The following is a 20,741-nucleotide window of genomic DNA, read 5'->3' on the forward strand; positions in this document are numbered from 1 at the left end:
ATGGGTGCAGTTCTGCAACAGCAACACAAAGGTATATGGTCACCTCTTGGGTTTTATTCGAAGACCCTTAATCGTACCCAACGAACGTATTCAGCATTCGATCGCGAGCTCTTGGGAGCGTATTCTGCTATTAAACATTTTCACGTACAATTGAAGGGCAGGAAATTTCAACTAGTCACCGATAATGATGGTCTTGTTAAAGCATTGCAGAACCCTACTGAAAGACTCGTCGCGCGTCAATCAAGACAATTAAGGTTCATCACGGAGTTTACGAGCGACGTCCGCCACATCAAGGGGTCGCTGAACACTGCCGCCGACACTCTTTCTAGATTACAAGTCAATGTGGTTTTTCCAGATACCGTACAGATTTCTGCACAGATGCTGTTTGATGCCCAGAAAGACGACGACGAATTGCAAGATCTACTGTCTAACTCCGACGAACATTTTTTGGATCTTGCGGAGGTAACAGTTGAAGGGTTGCATGGCCCCGTTATTTTCGACAGGTCGCTGCCTGGCAAACATCGCCCGTTCGTACCGTATTCTTTGCGCGACGCAGTGCTCAACGGACTTCACAACATTTCTCATCCTAGCATTAGAGCAGTGGTTCTCAACCTTTTTGACCTCGCGGCACCCTGTGGAAATGAAAAAATAGTTCGCGGCACACCAGCACAGTAGTTGTGAGATTTTTTTGGCCTACGGAACCTGAAAACCACCTGAATACTTAGCAGGAAGTGGGTGCTGCTGACTAATGTGAGCACCTCTGCAGTCAATCGTAAATTTTTATGTATTGTACACTGTACAGTAGGGCTCTTCAAAAATGACTTTTTTTCTCAAATCGTACTGGCTACTTGATAAAATTGTTAGGTTACCTAATTTAAGCCTACACACAAAATTTGGTTCAATTCCTGCCAGTAACCGCTTTGCTACAGGAGAAGTAAGTTTCTATTTATTATATAAAAATAAATAATAAAAAATTTGAAAATTTTCTGTTCACCCCATAAAAGTGTTAGGCTGTCTATAGAAACGATGCTCACCAAATTTGGTTCAATTCCAACCAGTGGAAGGGGAGTTATTGCCGTCGAAAAATTTGGATTTGAATAAAATAGTATTTACGGTGAGCACAACTATAATAAATAAACAAAGAATCGGTCACCGTGAATACTATTTTATTCAAATCCAAATTTTTCGACGGCAATAACTCCGCTTCCACTGGTTGGAATTGAACCAAATTTGGTGAGCATCGTTTCTATAGACAGCCTAACACTTTCATGGGGTGAACAGAAAATTTTCAAATTTTTTATTATTTATTTTTATATAATAAATAGAAACTTACTTCTCCTGTAGCAAAGCGGTTACTGGCTGGAATCGAGCCAAATTTTGTGTGTAGGCTTAAATTAGGTAACCTAACAATTTTATCAAGTAGCCAGTACGATTTGAGAAAAAAAGTCATTTTTGAAGAGCCCTACTGTACAGGGATTTTAGGTAACTTAATCTGCACAGACGTTGACAAATTGTCAACCTGGCATTTTCTATTGTTTCTCAATGCAAAGACACTACTCTCGTAGTGAATCTGTTATTTTAAGGGATTTTATATTGATAAAACCTTAAGAAACGATCATTGAAACCAATTTGGAGGACTGTTTTAGTTTGAGCAAGTCAAAAATCTACGAAAAATGTCAAAATTTTCAATGTTTTCTTCAACTTACGGATGATGATTCCGGAACATCTAATTGACGCACCTACGGGGCTCGTTCGTTTTATTCCGATTTTTTAATTATAGGCTGCGTGATTCGCAAAATGCCACTTTTGAAATGTTAGTCAACTTATTAGCTCTCAGATTAATGCAAAGATACCTCAAATATGTGACTAGCAGTAGTGAACTTGAAGAGTTCTTTCAGAACTACATTCAGTGTAGTAGAATTTCTCAACTCAAAGACTCTTCGTGTGCCCGTTATCAAGAGTTCGCGGCACAATTAGAAGCAGAACGAGTTTCTAGTAATCTTAAAATACCGTTAATTGTCTGTGTAAGGTGTATTGTATTGTATGATTTGATTCTCTCCTGTCACGACTACTGGAGTACCGGTACGGCTAACTTTGTCTAGAGTTCCATGGTTCCTTTTATTATTGCATTGTTACGTCATATTTAGCAAATTTGGTTTTCTGTAGATTTCTCATTGTGTGGTTAACTCTTGATAAGGGGTAGCCTACACGAAAAGCCTTCGAGTTAATACTCCACTGCAATTACTGTAGTTCTGAAAGCAATATTGAACAGTTCTACCGGAAACAAAACAATATTTTTAATTTCATTACTAGCAAAAGTCAGTGCGAAATGCGACTTCTAGCGCGTATCCAGTCAATGTCTCGATCACAAGATGCTTCCGATTTCTTCCGAGCCTTCATTCCCCACCTAAAATCTCTATATCCATATCTACCCTTTAAAGTGCTACCTCCAATAAAATTTTGCAAGACTTTGCTTAGTAAATAGTACGTGCTATTGGTGATTGTTAAGGTCCCAGGAATCGATCAGCACACAATAAAATTAACGTAGCGGTGAACTGGTAACCGTAAACGCACCTCCGCAAAGCCTATGTATCTACCCCGGCGCGCAGCCAACAGAAAAATAGGAGGGGTTTGAAAATTTTCCAAATGTTGCGGGGAAGCATCAATTTACACACGTAAATGCCGAATAATACATGGGTCAGATAAACTTACTGATGTTGATGAACTCATGAGGGCGATATGTATATAAACCAGTGTTGGGATCAAGTCACTACCTTCGAGTCACGAGTCATTTCGAGTCATTGCACATTTTGACTCGAGTCAAGTCAAGTCACTCGATTTTTGGAGTTGACTCGAGTCAAGTCGAGTCAGGTCAAGTCAAGTCACGAGTCAAGTCACAATTCAAGTCAAATTGCCTTTTCGAGGTGTGAGGCGTGATTACGTCCTTGTATTTTGCTAGCTGTCTAAAATAGTGATTCAGTGGTCATTGATTTTGAACCGCACGCACGCAAGTAACACGCAAGTAAGGCACTGTATCGCTCACATAAAAGTAGAACTAATAAACTACTTATAAGGAATTGCACAGCCTCAGTTTATAGTTACCAGCAAAAATAGAGATAAGGTGCAATACATTACCCTTTTGCAAATTGATATGATACAATTCGAGCCTGCACCAATGCTTGAGAACTATATAAACTATTTTCGAATTCAATTTCAATAAAACAAGAGGTTTGGTTGAGTTACACTGTAAAAAATAAACCGTGTATTTAACGTGTTTTTGGCATGTTTTTTCCAAAAACACGTTTAATAACGGAAACGCCGACGTGTTTTGGAAATAATCAAGTTTAAAACCGAAACCGCGACGTGTTTTCCCATTAATCAAGTTCAAAACTGAAACGCAACATGTTTTTTACATTCTATGTTAAGACCATGCAACTACCAAATATATTGGTTGAATATATAAAAACCAAAGATAACTATGATGAGCACCAGACGGATACGGAAATAGTGTCAGGGACGCGGATTCTGCGTAATGTTGATGAACACAGAACAGAAATGTATATTTTGCTACTATACTATAGTGTGCGACAACGTAGGCTGTAAGCTTCGATCACTTCATTTGCGATCAATATATTTGTGAGAGAACAATGGAGGCTCAGTAGAACGCACGATCATTGAATGATTGGTCGCTCTCACGGGTTACACCAGCCTTGCGCGAACAATCCGAACATATGCAAGATGCAGTGATTTTTATCGACACCGATTACTTGATGACTTGAAATTGACTCGTGAATTTTGTTCCGAGTCACGAGTCAAACCACATTTCTGATACGCCGAGTCAAGTCAAGTCAAGTCATTTTAGTAAAGTGACTCGAGTCGAGTCAAGTCATACGAAAAAGTGACTCGAGTCAAGTCATGACTCGAGTCATCCCAACACTGATATAAACCTCCGTAAACTACACTTTCGCACAATACTAAAAGAACTTGAAATAACATAAATATGTAATTTCATTTGTAACAAGTTCGGATGTGCTATAAATTAGCGAGAATTTTTCTATCAGCTACGTTTCGTAACCGATGATGGTGTAAAAATGAATAAAAACATTTCTGGAGATCGCGTGTCGCTATCCAGGCGATTCTCGCTAATTGGGGGCACTGATGATATGAATCGCTGAATTGCAAATGAGCTATGAAATATTCGGTCGGCATTTCAAAACGACATTCAATAAAGGATAATATTTCTGTAAAGATTGTTTCAAAAGTGAGTCCATTCCCCACCAGAAATCCCGAAATTCCCCACCGTTCGGGAACCACTGACATATGATAATGCTATTATCACCCTCATCTCTTCTTCAATAGCAAGTAACCTCCCTGTTTATTTGGGGTTTTATGTTGACCAGAATGGAAATCCAGTCTCGCAAAGTTTCGGCGTGGAAAATAGAAGTACAATCGCAATTGCCTTTTCTCCAATGCAATGATATTCCTTCCGGATTTTCATTCAAAATTCGTCGACAGCCATCTTATTGTACCATAACTTCAAGCTTCCGTCAGTACGGATGTCAATCAGCTCTATACCACCTCTTTGAAATTTAAAATGGGTTTCTTGTGGCAAAAAATGGGTTTCTTACCCATCGATAGTTTTCGGTGACTAGTGTTGGGAAATAAGCGTATATTTTTGCATGCAAACAATTGAGATGCCGAACAAAAAATTGCACGATTTCCCTGTTATTCGTTTCGGAGACATGGGAGAACATGGTACAAATTCCTGCCTCTGCTTGTACTGACCACATTTTGAATTTCTTTCAATTCTCTAATTTTGCAACAGTTTTCATTCCTGCTTGCATACTGGAATTTGTCTTATTTAGGTGGTCGGATATCTACCAAACATGCTAATATCTCTGAACATGTCACAAATACGTCTACGAATGGTATCATTTGACATGGGAATCGTTTTCAATTCAGCTGCAACTTTGGTCACAAACATTTTATTGACGATTCCAGTGCAAGACGGAAAAATAACTTTCTCTGCTTCTGCGCGAGGCTTTGAGAATTGTACAAACTTCACATCAAGCTCGATTTAGATTATTTATTGGTCGTTTGCTATATACTAGAATTATTTTGCTCATAATTTGAAAGTTTCGAAGAAATCGCTCGCGGCACACTTGAGAGATGTAAATGGCACACCGGTTGAGAACCACTGCATTAGAGCGACTACGAAGCTGATAACGGACCGGTACGTATGGCCTCATATGAAGCGGCACATAACTGAGTTTGTTCGACAGTGTCTTCCGTGTCAGCGCTCGATGATAACCCGACATACTCGAACGCCAATAACCAACCTTCCAGTGCCCTCTGAACGTTTTCATACCGTAAATGTTGATATCCTTTCCTTGCCTAACAGTTGCGGTTTTTCATATTTATTGATGTGCATTGATAGATTTTCTCGTTGGCCTGAGTGTATCCCTATGTGTGATACGCGCACCCAGACAGTCATTGACGCTTTTAACCTCGGCTATATATCTAGATTCGGCGCACCCAGGAAACTTATAACTGATCGAGGTAGCCAATTTACGTCTAGCGGATGGTCCCAACTTATGCAATTGCTTGGAATACATCATATTACAACCCTAGCCCGTAAACCTGAGCAAAATTCAATGGTCGAAAGATTTAACCGCACGTTGAAAGACGCGTTGCGTACAAAGGAGAGCCCGTCCGATTGGTATCATAATTTAAGGCTTAGTACTATTGGGGTTGCGTTGTGCGATAAAAGAGGATTTAGGGTACTCGTCCTCTGAATTGACGTATGGTACTTCATTACGCTTGCCTGGCCAATTAGTTGATCCCGTTCCGTGTAGGAATAGCACCGACAATCCAACCTTCGTGAGCAATACGAGACGATTCTTTTCGGCCATTGGTCAAACCTCCACTAATTTTCATTGTAACCCAAAGTCACAAGTCCCCAATAATTTAACCACTTGCACTCACGTTTTTCTAAGGATTGACGGCTCACGACGATCGCTTGACCCCGTTTATACTGGTCCGCACAGAGTGTTGAAGCGCACTCCGAAGTGTTTTACTATCGAGACCAGTAAAGGTCCTTATGACGCCTCTACTGATCGTTTGATTCCGGGTCGGTTGCCCTTGCAATGTTTTGAAAACTCCCAATCTACTAATGATACCGCTCAGAACGCAACCCTTCCCGAATCTCAATCTACAACGGTTACGAATAGTGGCCGTGTTGTCAGAACTCCCAGTCACTTGCAAAATTTTGTACTCGCACCAGTGTTTGAAATGCAGATTTGATTTTTTTTTTATCGCTTTGTTGTGTCTCACTGTTTATAACCCTTCGGTATGTACTGAACATGTATTGTTTATTCGATGTATGTAGGCCTATTTCATGCCTGGTTGCTATGCCATTTTCACTCCATTCATGATTTTTTTCTCGATCTGAATCGCTCTCATCCTGTACCTAGAGCTTTTCCAAGCGGGGGGACCCTTATGGCGGATTGGTGTACCGCACATACCCTCTCGACGCCGGATCGTCCAATTACCAATTATTGCTAATCATTGTGCACGACCGTGTCTCTACTCCGACTATTTAAAGCAGACATTCGTGCGATTCGGGCGGCTTTTCTACCTGACGACTCCTGGCTTTTTACCTGACGATCGACCGACGCTGTACGACCAACGCTGTTATTTTATCCGATGTTTTACCGTTAGTCCGTTAATGTTTTCTGTCGTGCAATAAAGTGCTGGCCAACGTATCCGCCGACTCTCTGTTGCGGACCCTAGAGGGAACGCGGCGTATAGTCCATACTCAGGTAGCGTGCCATAGCGCGCCATAGCGAGGTCGATGTTGGGTCGTGGTCCGGTAATCCTGAAGACTGGCTAGTATTGATTTAGAAGAAATTGCTTGTATTTCGACTTGAATGCGGACATGCTCGACGACTGTCGGATAGCCGGCGAGATGCTGTTCCACAATTGGGGTCTGGCATACTTAATAGAGCAATGCGTTTTCTTGTATTCTGTCCTGATCATATGATAGTTGTTCTTCGTTGACGCGCATGTGCTGTACTTGTGCGCTTTTGTCTCCGAGGTGAAAGAACACCTTGGCCGAAGAGGACTGCCCTTTGCTGGCCGAAAAGGACTGCCCTTTGTTGACCGAAAACTTCGATATATATGTGTCCATAGGAACCTAAATGTCTGGCGCAGAATTTCGCTGTCCTGACAATCTGTACCCCACAAGACACATACCATCCCACAGAGAACAGTAATTATCCAGCTAAGAAATACTAAATTGGAATCGTGTGCGTGTGCGTATTCTAGTTTAGTGCGCTTGGGCGATATCAATATTTATTCCTTATATATCACAGACAGTACGTCACGAAATAATGACATACAACAAAGTAATTATTCCAACACGCCCGCCGAATATGTTCATTTTCCAAGACAACACCTTACTCAGCTCTACCGGAAAATCTGATAATTCTGAGAGGATAACAAAATTAGAGCAATATATACGCAATTAATAATATTATTGACCGATTCGGTCATGAATTATAAAAAATTTCCGCAGCGCGATTCGGCTATACATAAACTCTCTGCATACACGGAGTAGAATGAATGTGTTCACGAGTACTGGTGAAAAAATCTATCTAACTGTAGGAGGAATAAGACCAACGTTTTTTGGGGGGTTGGCTGACGAAGTGGTTTTGTCGCTCCGGTTTTGTCGCTGGCCAGGTATAGCTGTGGTCAGGTGTTTTCGTGCGGTGCATTGTATCTATAGTAGCAAGAGTAGCCCACGTCTGGTGTTGTGGGCAATGAGCATTGAGCAAGGTAACACGACAAGGTGCTTGGTTCGACTCCGAAACACTTCTTCTCTCGATATTGTCGAAGAGAAGAATATTATTCCAGTTGGCGTGATCGGTTACATCCATGGTCGTGTATCTGGGCAAGGCAATTTTACTTTGACTCAGCAGACTCACTACCGTAAAATCACATGAATGCCATCATGAAGATCATTAATTTCGATCAAACCCCTCAAAATGCAGGGTTGTAATGACTCGAGTCATTTTCTCAAATTACGCAAATGACTCGACTTGCAAAAAACAGCAGCATACTTTCAATTTTCGGTTGATTTCAATTTTTGAAAGTTCATCGGTCCGTCAAGTATTTTTCGAAATTTTACAGGTCCGCGAGGTGACACAGGTTCCCCTGGTTATGGTAATCGCCTTTATGATAGTATAATCCTTCGATTGCAATCGGGTCATTGCCGATTAAATGGCCATTTGTTTAAACTTGGAATGGTAGACTCTCCTGCGTGTTGTTACTGCCGCTACCCCGAAACTGTGGATCATTTCTTAATTAGTTGCCCTAAATATGACTTTCATCGTTCATTTCTTATTGATAAATGTGTTCAATTAAAAGTGAATTTCTGTATTGATGATTTGCTCACTGATTCTCGTATAGTCCCGTATGTCGTTGAATTTGTGTTATCGTGCAACCGCTATTTATAACCGTATAGTCCAGTGATTCCCAAGTGCGGCCATGAGGGCCGCATGCGGCCCCCAACATATATTAAGAAATCGATTTATGACAAAAATAAAATTTATATTTGTAAAATACTCTTGCTTGGCTTGACCTATGTGGTTTTTAATTATAGAATTGCAGGAAAGTTGTGAATTGTGAGTATCGACTGCTAACGTTATGTCACTGCTGTTTCAATGCAATGTGCCCCAACTTTCCAGTTGAACGAGCAGTAGCTATAGACATAAATAGGTATTGATAACTTTCAAAACCGGAGGAAAATCTCTCCCTCGTGGTCGCTTGACTAAAAAAGAAAGAGGCTCAAGTCCCGGAAAATACAGTTTTTCTTTCACATTAACAGGTGGTTGACTGAAAAAAAAACTTCCAGGTCCAGCTCCGAAACAGCCGCCGTAGCGTTCCTACAGTGCTGACTTAATGTATATCAGTCGAATTTGGCCCTATGTAACCAAAATCCTCAAAAAAAGAAGACATTTGGGCGTCCTCCGAGGACACTTTAAAAAAATCAAAAAAGAGGACAAATCAGAACAAACAGGACAAAAAGAGGCCGTATGGTAACCCTATGATAACTAGATGTGCAACACGTGACTCACTGTTGAATACGCCGAGATGCATACTGCTTAGTCGGCTAAAAGCAGCATAATTGGTAGTCCTATATTCAGGGCCGTAACTGTCGCACCCCAAACCCCCCAATTGAGGGGGCCGAGCTCGAAGGGGCCCAAAATTATTTCGTGAATTGGCATAAATTATAGAGTATTTTTCGAAAATTTATGCAACTTCTTAAAAAAATTTTCGCGCTGGGCGCGATTTCAATTAGCCGCATATCTTGATTATTGGGTACTCTTCCCCAAGAAAAAATACGCAAGATTTGTAGAAATGGGCATATCAGCGTTGGCCATGACCGCACCACAACGCACCAAGACATTTAAAGTTTTAGGCCATGTAACATGTGACTCCAATAAGTGTGAACGATCGGCAGCGAGAAAGCCATGGCCGTAAAGGACTGTTTTTATGCTGACCAAAAACTTCGAAATACCAAAAACTTCGTTTTATATACAAAATACATATAGGTTTATTTGTCCATATTGGCGCCTAAATGACTGGCGCCGAATGTTCTTGTCTTGGCAATCTGAACCTATCAAGATAAATACCATCCCGCAGGAAAGAAAATTACATGCCAGCGAAGAAATACCAATTGATCAGAAATCGTGTGATCTTCCACTTTAGTAGGTTTGGGCAATTCTACATTTTTTGATATAGCAGACAGGATGTCACGGAATAACATCATGTGAAGAAGTTATACCTAGGGGTCTTCCCGCCCGAAGATGTTTAATTTTATGGGGTCTGCAGTTTCAAAGACACTCAGCTCTACCGGTATATTGGATTACGTGGGCAAAGACGACAACCACGCAATTCCCGATCTTATTCACCGAATTTATCATGAATTATCGAAATATTCGGGCGTCGCGCTGTCTCAATAAACAGTACAACTTTGATTTCGTGGCAAAAGCGAACAACGTCATGCGGGGTCAGTTTATCACCCTATGGGAGCCCGGGGTCCTGACGAAGTGCCGTTACGTTCCTGCCAACGGGTACCCCCGGATATGTTTAATTCCTATTGAGGGGGCCTATACCTTTACAAACACACCTCACTCAACTCTACCGGTAAATCAGATTACGTGAACAGAGACAAGATGAAAATTGATAGCAATACATGCAATTCCCGATCATATTGACCGATTCAGTCATGAAACTAAAGAAATTTTTCGCGCTTCGCGCGTTTAGACGAGAAAAACTGATTCACTCAACAGACACCCAATGCAGCAGATAAGTAGCGGTAAACGGTGTACAGTTTTGAAACCTCGCCAGGGCAATAAAACTACTCCGAAATAGCCATTATGACTGTTTCGGTCCGTTTCATAGCCGTAGTATTCGTGCGGCCCCGACCGTACTCTGAAATTCTAAATTTGGCCCTCACACCGAAAAAGTTTGGGAACCACTGGTATAGTCTGTAATTTATTTCTGTTATGTTGGTACGTGCATCAATTTGTGTAATCGCCTCATCTCACTTGATTGATTCTACTTCATTGTGCAATTGATCCTTGTGCTATTAATCATTATTTCGTGTTACCTCCTTTATTTGTGTACTATGCTCAATGACCGTGGTGCAAAAGGCCGTCAGGCGATAAGCGCCAATTTTTCTGTTTATTAAACAACAACAACAACAACTTTCAATTTTCGGTTGATTTCAATTTTTGAAAGTTCATCGGTCCGTCAAGTATTTTTCGAAATTTTACAGGTCCGCGAGGTGACACAGGTTGAGAACCACTGGACTATAACATTGTTTCAAACTCGACAACAATGAAAGGCAACTATTCCCCCATGTTAGAAATTGCATTCCTCAAGAATACAACATGAAAGTATACTCCACTACCACCCTCGCCAAAACAGCGATCAAAAATAAATAAAAATAACGTTCATTCACAAAAATAAGTCTAATTTTATCGCAATTACAAAATAACCGTATATTCATAGACTCGGTTTTGGCCGTTTGGATGCTTTATTCAAAGATAGTGGTTCTAAACCTTGGGTAGTTTGCCTTTATTCTGGAGTTCGCGAAGATGTTGAACGTAATCTGCTTTCAAAATAGGCCGTGAGTAAGTCTGGGCAAATGTGCCCACCTTTAATTAGTAATCAGCTCATCAAATTTCGAGCTGGGTCACGGAACACTTTCAAATTAGAAATGGAGAGGCGATCTCAAAAGGTTGGAAACCACCGGATTGCGGTGCTTATATAGTTCAGTGGTGCAGTGCGCACAGGCATTCGGCTGATTAGTAATCTTATCGATGTGACATGAACATGACTTAACGACGTAGGCTACAATCACGCTCCTTGCATTTTCGAAGTCATCATCCTCCCCCAGCTCTACCGATAACTCTGATCATGTGGGCGGAGAGAGGGTAAAAATTATATAATAATATATCGATGAACCAATATTATTGACATAATTCAGTCAAATTATTTAACGGCCAGATGCATATAGAAACCAGATGCAAGTAAGCCCCCAGAAGTTGCATCGATTACCCTATTGTGGGCCCAAGATCAGTGTTTATTTGGGCGGGCGGGGGATGAAAAAATGTGGCTTTGGCCCAGGTTACAACTTACAACCACATACTCGTAAACCGGATCGTGACCACCTCTCGTCGATAGACAAAGCTTTGTTGATGTGACGTCATACTGATCGACAATGTGCTCATAGCTCATTTTGAAATCCGCTAGATGGCGCTAAAGATCGTCGGGATTTGTGTAACAAAAATATGGTAACCCTATGCCAGATCAATGGAAGAGTCATACAATCTGAGGACATGAGACGTTTCCCTATTTTATTTCGACAGCCTAGTATACAATAGGCTTAGTTATGCCTGATTATGAAGCCTTCATATTAAGTATAAATTTCGCTTCATCGACTTGTAAAATTCATTAATTTCTATATCCACTGAAGCTTCTCGCGTAACACCTGGAAGAGTCCTGCTTCTCGCTTCTCACTAGTCCGGCTTCTTGATTGGAGGTCGTGGGTTCAATCTCCGGTCGGGTCATACCAAGGACTTTAGTAAAACTGTTATAGTCTTTTCCCGCTTTGCGCTCAGCATTTTCCGGAACAGCATAAATGGGTGATGCAAGACTTCGAAAGCCTTGCTAGGCTATTTTTGCACATTTGTAATGGTATACAAATGTTCAGATCGCGTGTATGTGGATCATGAGTCGGATTCGTTCTATTCCCAGTGTTGGGATCAAGCCACTACCTTCGAGACAGAAGTCATCTCGAGTCATTGCAAAATTTGACTCGAGTCAAGTCAAGTCAATCGATTTTTGTAGGTGATTCGAGTCAAGTCAAGTTAAGTCACGAGTCAAGTCACAATTCAAGTCAAGTTGTCTTTTTGAGGTAGGAGGTACGATTAAATCATTGCATTCAGCATTTTTAAATGGAGGACCGAATATAGAATCAAATAGGCATGCAAAAAGGCGCTGTATAGCTCACGCATGTGTAGAATTGCTAAACTAAGTATCTGCAAACCCCCGGTGTATAATTATCCGCCAAAATAGAGACTAGAATACGAAACCTCAGATAGTTGAAACGAAGTGATATGATGCACTACCCAACTACGTAGCAAAGGGATATAATTTAAGCCTGCGCCAATGGTTGCCGAGTAATATATATACTATATTCGAATTCAATTTAAATCATACAAGATGTTTGGTTAAGGTGAGAACCGGGAACTAATAATAACTGATCAGTCTATTGAATTTTGCTATTATATCGCTTTCCTACGAGATAACGACAACGTACACTTAAAGCTCGATCACATCGTTTGCGGTTAATTTATTTGTGATAGAACAATGGAGGTTTAGTAAAACGCAAAATCATTGAATGAATGAAATTGGTCGCTCTCATAGGTCCCACCAGCGTATCGAGAACAATCCGAACACATGAAACATAAAGCGATTTTTATCGACACCGATTACTTGATGACTTGAAATTTACTCGTCAATATTGCTCCGAGCCACGAGTCAATCGATATTTCTGAAGAGCCGAGTCAAGTCCAGTTATGTCACTTTTGCAAAGTGACTCGAGTCAAGTCAATTTATACGTAACAGGGGACTCGAGTCTGACTCGGGTCATCCCAACACTGCTATTCCTATCCAATGAATCAATAGTCCACGTAATTTATCGTGAACTTGCGAAGTTAGCGGGTACCTGATTAGCCTGCCCTCGAAATTTGGGATGCTGATGAGAATGATGGTGATTTAAAAAGGTGGACACATTCCACACCTGCTGAACTACTTTGTAAATGAGCGAAAATGAAAAAGAAAATGTTTTTGTTTAGTCAATGGCATTACCGTCACAACCTGGTCTGAGCTAAAGTGGTTGATCAGTTATCAAGCGACTAAAATGGTCCATTCATAAATCGCGTCCATTGGCCAAAAAGGTCGGCTGTATCTCGTACCGGGCACCGTATCGGGCACGATTCGAACTCGGATCCAGTTCCAATATCATCGTCGGGCTCTGACCGATGTACACGGCACGATTGCACCTCAGTAGTTAGTATGGTCGGTCGCGATTCGTAATGGGGTTCTTATGGGCCCGCTGGTGACCTGCCGCGAAACTCGTGTTGGTGACCCCACCCTTTTGACCCCCCCTTCCGCTGGTGACCTGCCATGTGTTCTTATGGGATCTCTGGTGACCCCACCCTTTCAGGTATAGGGCTCGCTCATGACCTGCCGTGAAAACTCGTGTTGGTGACTCCACCCTTTTCGAGTCCCTATCGCTGATGACCTGCCGTCTCGTCGGTGATACCACTCTTTCAGGTATACATTGTGTCGATGACCTGCCATGGATTGTTTGGTAGTGAACTAACGTTGTGGATATGGGCCGCGTCGATGAACTGCCTGATAACGTTACGGGTATAGGGATCTCTGGTGAAGTGGTGTTGAATATCAAGTATAGTAAACAGTGACGCCATTACTTAGCATGTAAATCCCAAATTATTAAATATGACCGATTCGAGTTAATCCCAACGTTTACGGTGATTACGACTTCAATATATCGTTATTCTTATGGTGGAGGTGGCATGCGGCTATTGCGTCTTATAGATGCGACGATGATTCGTACTTTCGGGTATAGACTGCGAGTGGTATGTCGTACTTTCACCAAAAAAGGGTGTGAAATAGTTTGCTAAATCTAGGAATCAATCGCATGGTAATGTTTTGGTATTTAGTTTACCACAGAGCCGGCGTAGACGGCGATTCGAATACCAACAATAACCGCGTTCACAAACTAACACTCCAAAAAGGTGTGAAATATTGGTAAAATCCCGCGATCGCTCACAAGATAATACCTAAGACATAACCATCGCTCGCGACTCGCTGTTACATACATGCCGATCGTTGACAATGCAATATTTTGGTAATTAGTTTACCACAGAGCCCGCGTAGACGGCGATACCAACAATAACCGCGTTCACAAACTAACACTTCAAAAAGGTGTGAAATAGGTTGCAAATCCCACGATCACTCACGAGATAACACCTAAGACATAGCCATCCCTCGCAACTTGTTTTTACATACATTCCAATCGCCACAATGTAATATTTTGATAATCGGTATGTCACAGGAACTGGATTTCACTGGTAAAATTTAATTAGTAGCGAATAACAGAACCGTCGCAGACGATGATTCGAATACCGACAAATTCTCACTTATTTCTGATCCCACCCTAATCCTTTGCGAAGTTGACGCTTATTCGAAAAGGTGTGAAATAATTGTAAAACCCTACGTCGCTGACAGGATAATGCATCAGACATAGCGATCTAGTTATAGCACGGGTCGGAATCCATTCGGGTTCTATATGTAAATTGAGATAATCCGAAACCGAATATTTTGACTTTGGCGTAGTGTGAATTGAAATAGGATTGACAAACAAGACTACCAAATTTCAACCCGGTCATATTTAGAGATTATACGCATATTGATTTGAAACAAGTAATGAAACCTTACAACTCTATTCACGATCTGACTTTCCGTTTGTCAAAGAGACATTTTAACATCTTACCATACTCAAAAGAATTATTCATAATATCAACCGGTGTTAAAAATATAGTTTTCACTTACTTGATTATACCACTACAACTCGCAAACTTGAATTAATTCATCCTGGTTGTATTCATATGACCGATAATTTTTATTCAACTGTAAAGGCCGTTACTACACTGCAAGACAAAGTATTTACTAATCGGTACATATACGACTTGACATAACCTATTACATTTTGAGTATACGAGATTTGAATGTCTGAACAATAACTGAGAATTAAATGATCACGAGTGAATCCGTATATTACAGCGTAAAAGATGTTGGAATGTCAGCAATTCTGTACGGTCATAGTTACTACCACTAATTTACCCGGCCAACTCGTCATGATCATTCCTGAAATCTACACAAACATGACCACTGACTAGAGTTAACCACAAAATAGCATCGAGTTTTAAATCCAGTTGTAGCTTACGTATTATTTGAATGCGGGTTATGTTTTGTTATAATTGGGTGTACGGATAAAGTATTAGGTCTCGACATTTTAACATTTTGCCATACTCAGTCAATCAGGAAAACATTGGCAAGTAAATCCGTTTGTAACTTACCCGACCAACTCAAGCAGTCAGCCAAGCATACACGAGTCCATACAATCACTAAAACCTAAAATCCATAACAAGCTCGGTTGTATTCATATCCCAACGCATCTTTTTTATTCAACTTGAAAAGTCGTTACTATTCTGTAAGATAGAGGAATTACTACGCGGTATATTCTGCAAGACAAACTAATTATTACTCGGTATATTTTGTAAGACAAAAGTAATTACTAGGGATGGTGTGAACGTGAGGTTCGCGTTCGCGTTCTGTGTGTGAACCTCGGAAATTTTGAGGTTCGCGTTCACAACAGAACCTTGGTAGGTTCTGCACTGTGAACCTTTTGGTAAATTGTAATTTTCACTCCATTATACGATCTTTGGCTCAAATTTATTGCATTTCAACTGCGGGCCACTCCATGCATGGTGCTGGCAGCATAAAAAATCAACACTAAACGAGCATGCAACATGCACCTCGACAACCTTAAAAGTTTTACTTGCTTTGTTGCAAAAATTTTCTCGGAATATCCAGCTTTCCGTTTGGAAATATTTGGTGACACTCTGCTGTGAGCCTGACCCGCAATCGATGTACGTAGTCAGCGAATGATGCTTAGTCAACCAATCAATGACATTGATATCGTCTTCTGATGTAAAAAATCGAACGGTCGTACTGGGTCAATCTTGACTTCATATCTTTACTGTATCATTAAAACCAAATCCGTGCGATTAAGGAGCGTGCTACTGCTGCATAACTTGTTGTTTGTGGTATCGGTAGCGAGTATAGAAACCCGTTGTACACTCTGCTCAATATCAATGTAGCAATACTCAGACTCCAAACACATTGTCCGGTCTGGCTAAGACCGTTAAGGCGTAAGCTTATATTCCTTGGTAAGTCCTCGTCGAAATTGTTGGCAAAGCGACGGCATGTACTGATTTTATGCAATTATTATATCCCTTGATTACCGCGGGTAATACATTTAGCGACGTTTAAAACGCCGATATGTACTTCAGCATTGTGGCATTATGTGGGCCGAATCTTCGCTAGGTATCGTGTACAATAATATAGGGCATATTAAGCTATTACTTCATTGAAAGAAAGGGTTGAAATTAGCAATATGACGTCACGTGACGTCACGAGGTTCACGTTCGTGTTCACACAGAACCTTTCAAAAAGGTTCGCGTTCACACGAACCTGAACCTTTCAGAGGTTCACACCATCCCTAGTAATTACTCTTCGGTACAGGGGACTTGAGCTTAACATAATATGTTTGAGTATACGAGATTTGAAAGGTCGAGCAATGTAGTTAAGAATTCATTTCTTATACGATCAAACGCCGGTGCTACATTGAAAGTTATCATGTTGTAAACATCCTTATTGACACATTGATTTGACATATGTAATAGTTGATCATGACTTGATTATTAAATTATTCGCGTTAATTAGACCCGGTGTTGTGGTAAAGGTTATGACAACAACAAACTTTTCACTACCGTGGTTATTAACATATTGATTTGTAAAACTAGACTTGTCTGAAATGTTCTTGATTTGAAAGATATTCCGTGATGGTACAAATCACTCTGCGTATTACGGATATCAGAAAATATTTTACAAATGTAGTTGTTTCCAGTAACCAAGACTAAAGATGACACAACAATTTCGTTATTCAAACATTGAACACCCGATGCAAAATGCTTTATTGGTCAAATTCGCAACGGGTAATTGAAACGACTAAGTGTAGAGTCAGTATATCACAATGGCACGTCGTTACTATTGAATCCGGCAATTGATACGATTTATTGTCGGGATTTGTGACAGCGCATTGAAACATACACAACTTACAGAGTGTGAAAATATCACTGTGGGTATCGAGTACCGTTTGAAGCGTGTGATCAATACATAATTCCGTTCGCACTCTCTAAGACGTTGTGAAGTCTACAGATCTACACTTCAAGACTTTGATCAACACAGAAGCAATTTAGAATATCTTTACTGGACGCATCCTATTCTACTAGACTTGAGTAATACACAAAACTCATAGCATTAACAAAATCGCAATAGGCGCTACACTGAAATCTACAAAATGTGTTTGTATTGCTCAAAGTAGTGATCATAAATTATCATTTGAATAAGTAATTGTAATCATAAAACCAAACTTGCGAAAGTCATTACCATAACAAAAGAATATTGTAGGTTGCTTGCTAAATGTATGCCGGAAATATTTGTAGAACGCTCACGACCAAAGAAATCGGAAATCTTCCTATTGTCATTCGTCAAAGTAAATGTCGTCACAATACTCGGCCGCTAAAAGATCATATACTTGTATGTGATTGAATCGTCGGTAATTAACTAACAAAATCAAACCCCAAAGAAATTTCACTCACTCATCGGATAAAACAACATCGCTTAATCGGAGTGGGTCGTGTTTCTAAATACAAATCATACCCGGCCACCCGAAAACAATTTTCACTAACTTGGTAATGAAACCGAAGTCTTCATTCAACGTTTTGTTTGTGTCAAATACTTTGCAATAAACACACCGGAGTGGTTGAGCTTTAACATCGTCAAGCTGTCATTTGTATCGTTTAATTAACCGACATTTAGCGATTGGTGAACATACCGAACGATACACAGTCACTTCGAAATACTCCGTTGATCGTAATTTCCATCATCGTAATAATCGTAGTACATTTGTTTCGAATCGCTGGAGTGGTTGAGCTTTACATCATCAAGCTGTCATCTGTAAATCAAGCTTACATCCGATTTGTAACTGTATCGTTTACCTAACCGAGAGATATTTTTGTCATTTAGTGATTGCCGAACATACCAAACGATACACATTCACTTCCGAAATACTGCGTTGATCTCAATTCCCTTTGTCGTGATAATCGAAGTACATTTGTTTATTCATGACACACGAAAATACTCGATATTCTCATGCTACGAACATACGCAATGATTGGTGACGCTTTCAAACTGCCTCGATATCACAATACCTTTATTGTCTGAATGGGTGTTCATGTATCTTAATAATCAAATAGTTCAACACAGAACTAGTACTAACAGAAACATCAGAGTTGTTTACACAAAAGTTTGTATATGTGCACAGTATGCGAATACCATGTGTAAGTCCAGCACAATTGCGGTATCCATCCGAGTTTAGTTAACACAAATTTATTACAACGGAGTCACGTAAACTTTCGTGAAAGAAAAGCATACTCACTCCTAGAGGGTTATGTCAATACCATAGCAGTTCCCAACAACAAAGTACATATGTTTTCTAGTCACGGTCCTTACATCTTTCACATATATCAATCTACTTTGCTAACGAAAAGTGCTGAGTCATCACATGATCGCTCTCACAACAAAACAGCTAGTACAGTGGTTCTCAACCGGGGGTCCGCGGACCCCTAGGGGTCCGCGAAGCAATTTCAGGGGGTCCGCGACACCTCTAAATTTTTAAAATTGCTGATAACGTAATTTTTATTTTATTTATTAATTTGAGAAAGCATGAGGCAGTTTCGCACTACAACTGCTAAAACCTCATGACTCATATCATCATAATAATCGTTTGACAGGAACTATCGTAGTGTGGAAATTCATTTTCATTGCCAATTTTCCAATAACTGGCCGATACAAACATATTTCTGTTTAGAGACGTTTTGTTGGGGTTTGTTGACAAAATAAAAATATGGAGATAGTAAGGTCAATCAGGGGGACTTCGTTCTGTCTTCTCGATTTGAAGTTGTCAGTCTCATCAAATTAGTGAACAATCGTTTGAAATATTCCGAAGTATTTCCCTAATTTGTGCCAATGCAGGGATTAAAACCTCGCCACGAAATCCATTTTATCCTGCGATAGACATAACCACTATTTGAACAGCTTCTTGGAGGTACAGAACTTCAATATACAATTGAATATAGTACATTCATATTGAAAAGAACCCGAATATTGTCGGTTGACAGTCGTCAAAAATCGGACGATGCTGCTTTTGAAGCTCGACTATCAGATTTGGCGCATTCTTATTGCGGATGTTCTATCTACAAAGCTGTTTTTTGATGAACAAGGAGTGTTTCGTTGCTATCAAAGCATTACGCTCCAACCTTGAAATTTATATCACCAGTTACATTGGTATGCAGCCTTGTCTTGTTAATGTTCAATTGTTCATGGTCGAAAATGCTTGCTCGTAAATATATTGTAAACCCGAACAGAACAAGTCGTTTCATGACAGTCTTTCTCAGGTTGGGAAACATGGTTCCATTATTTGGCGCATAAAATTTGTCTATACTATTAGATTAGGCTTTCACTTTGACGGTAGGAACTCTCTGCGGACCGATCAAAATGCCGTTGCGGGCGGGATCCGACCCGCGGTCCGTATGTTGCCCGTCCCTGCGCTAAATGCTGGACGTTATATGTTCATACAATATATGTTGTTTTTTTCATTTTGGTGCCATATATGTTGCGATCACACCAAAAGTATCGTCGGAAGCGTTATGCGTTAATACTGCATTAGCCTCCATCTATATATTTACGGAAATGGTTTTCGGCCCTCCTCATTCATATCAAAACGAGGACGCGGATTTTCAAGACACGACCATGTACTTCAAGAAATACAACAGCAAAATTAGCTTTGAAATAATAAAAGTCTACCAATTTCTACATAAATAGTACGATGTTATTTTCAAGAAAAATCATGATTTTGTTGTTTATCACAAGCCTACAGTTCATATTTGCACAAGACAGATGAAGGTTGCACCATAATAGAGCTAAAATTAAACTGAAACTTGAGGGGGTCCGCGAGGGTGCGTGACGGTCAAAAGGGGTCCGCGAAGCCAAAAAGGTTGAGAACCACTGAGCTAGTAGATATTATCATTCAAAATATTCCTAACCCTTTACACACCAGTAACAAATCATTCAACGAATATGTTTTTTGGGTCGAATTGTTGTTCAGTGTCAAGTCTACCTGTTGAAACGTACATTAAAACAACACAGTCACAATCAAATTAAAACCACGAATC

The 20,741-nt window shown here is 40.3% G+C and overlaps 1 protein-coding gene across 1 annotated transcript in view; it reads right to left on the bottom strand.

Annotated features, from left to right (window-relative positions):
* Positions 1 to 6,850: 6,850 nt before the first annotated feature.
* Positions 6,851 to 20,741, bottom strand: part of LOC145439887 (uncharacterized) — a 131,922-nt gene continuing 118,031 nt past the window's right edge. The window contains exon 2 of the mRNA XM_080317539.1: positions 6,851 to 7,074. The gene's annotated coding sequence lies outside the window, so the exon portion shown is untranslated. The remainder of the gene's footprint in view (positions 7,075 to 20,741) is intronic.

Source organism: Botryllus schlosseri, chromosome 5 (assembly GCF_051294905.1).
Source record: "Botryllus schlosseri isolate E-star chromosome 5, Bs_hap1, whole genome shotgun sequence".
NCBI lineage: Eukaryota > Metazoa > Chordata > Ascidiacea > Stolidobranchia > Styelidae > Botryllus > Botryllus schlosseri.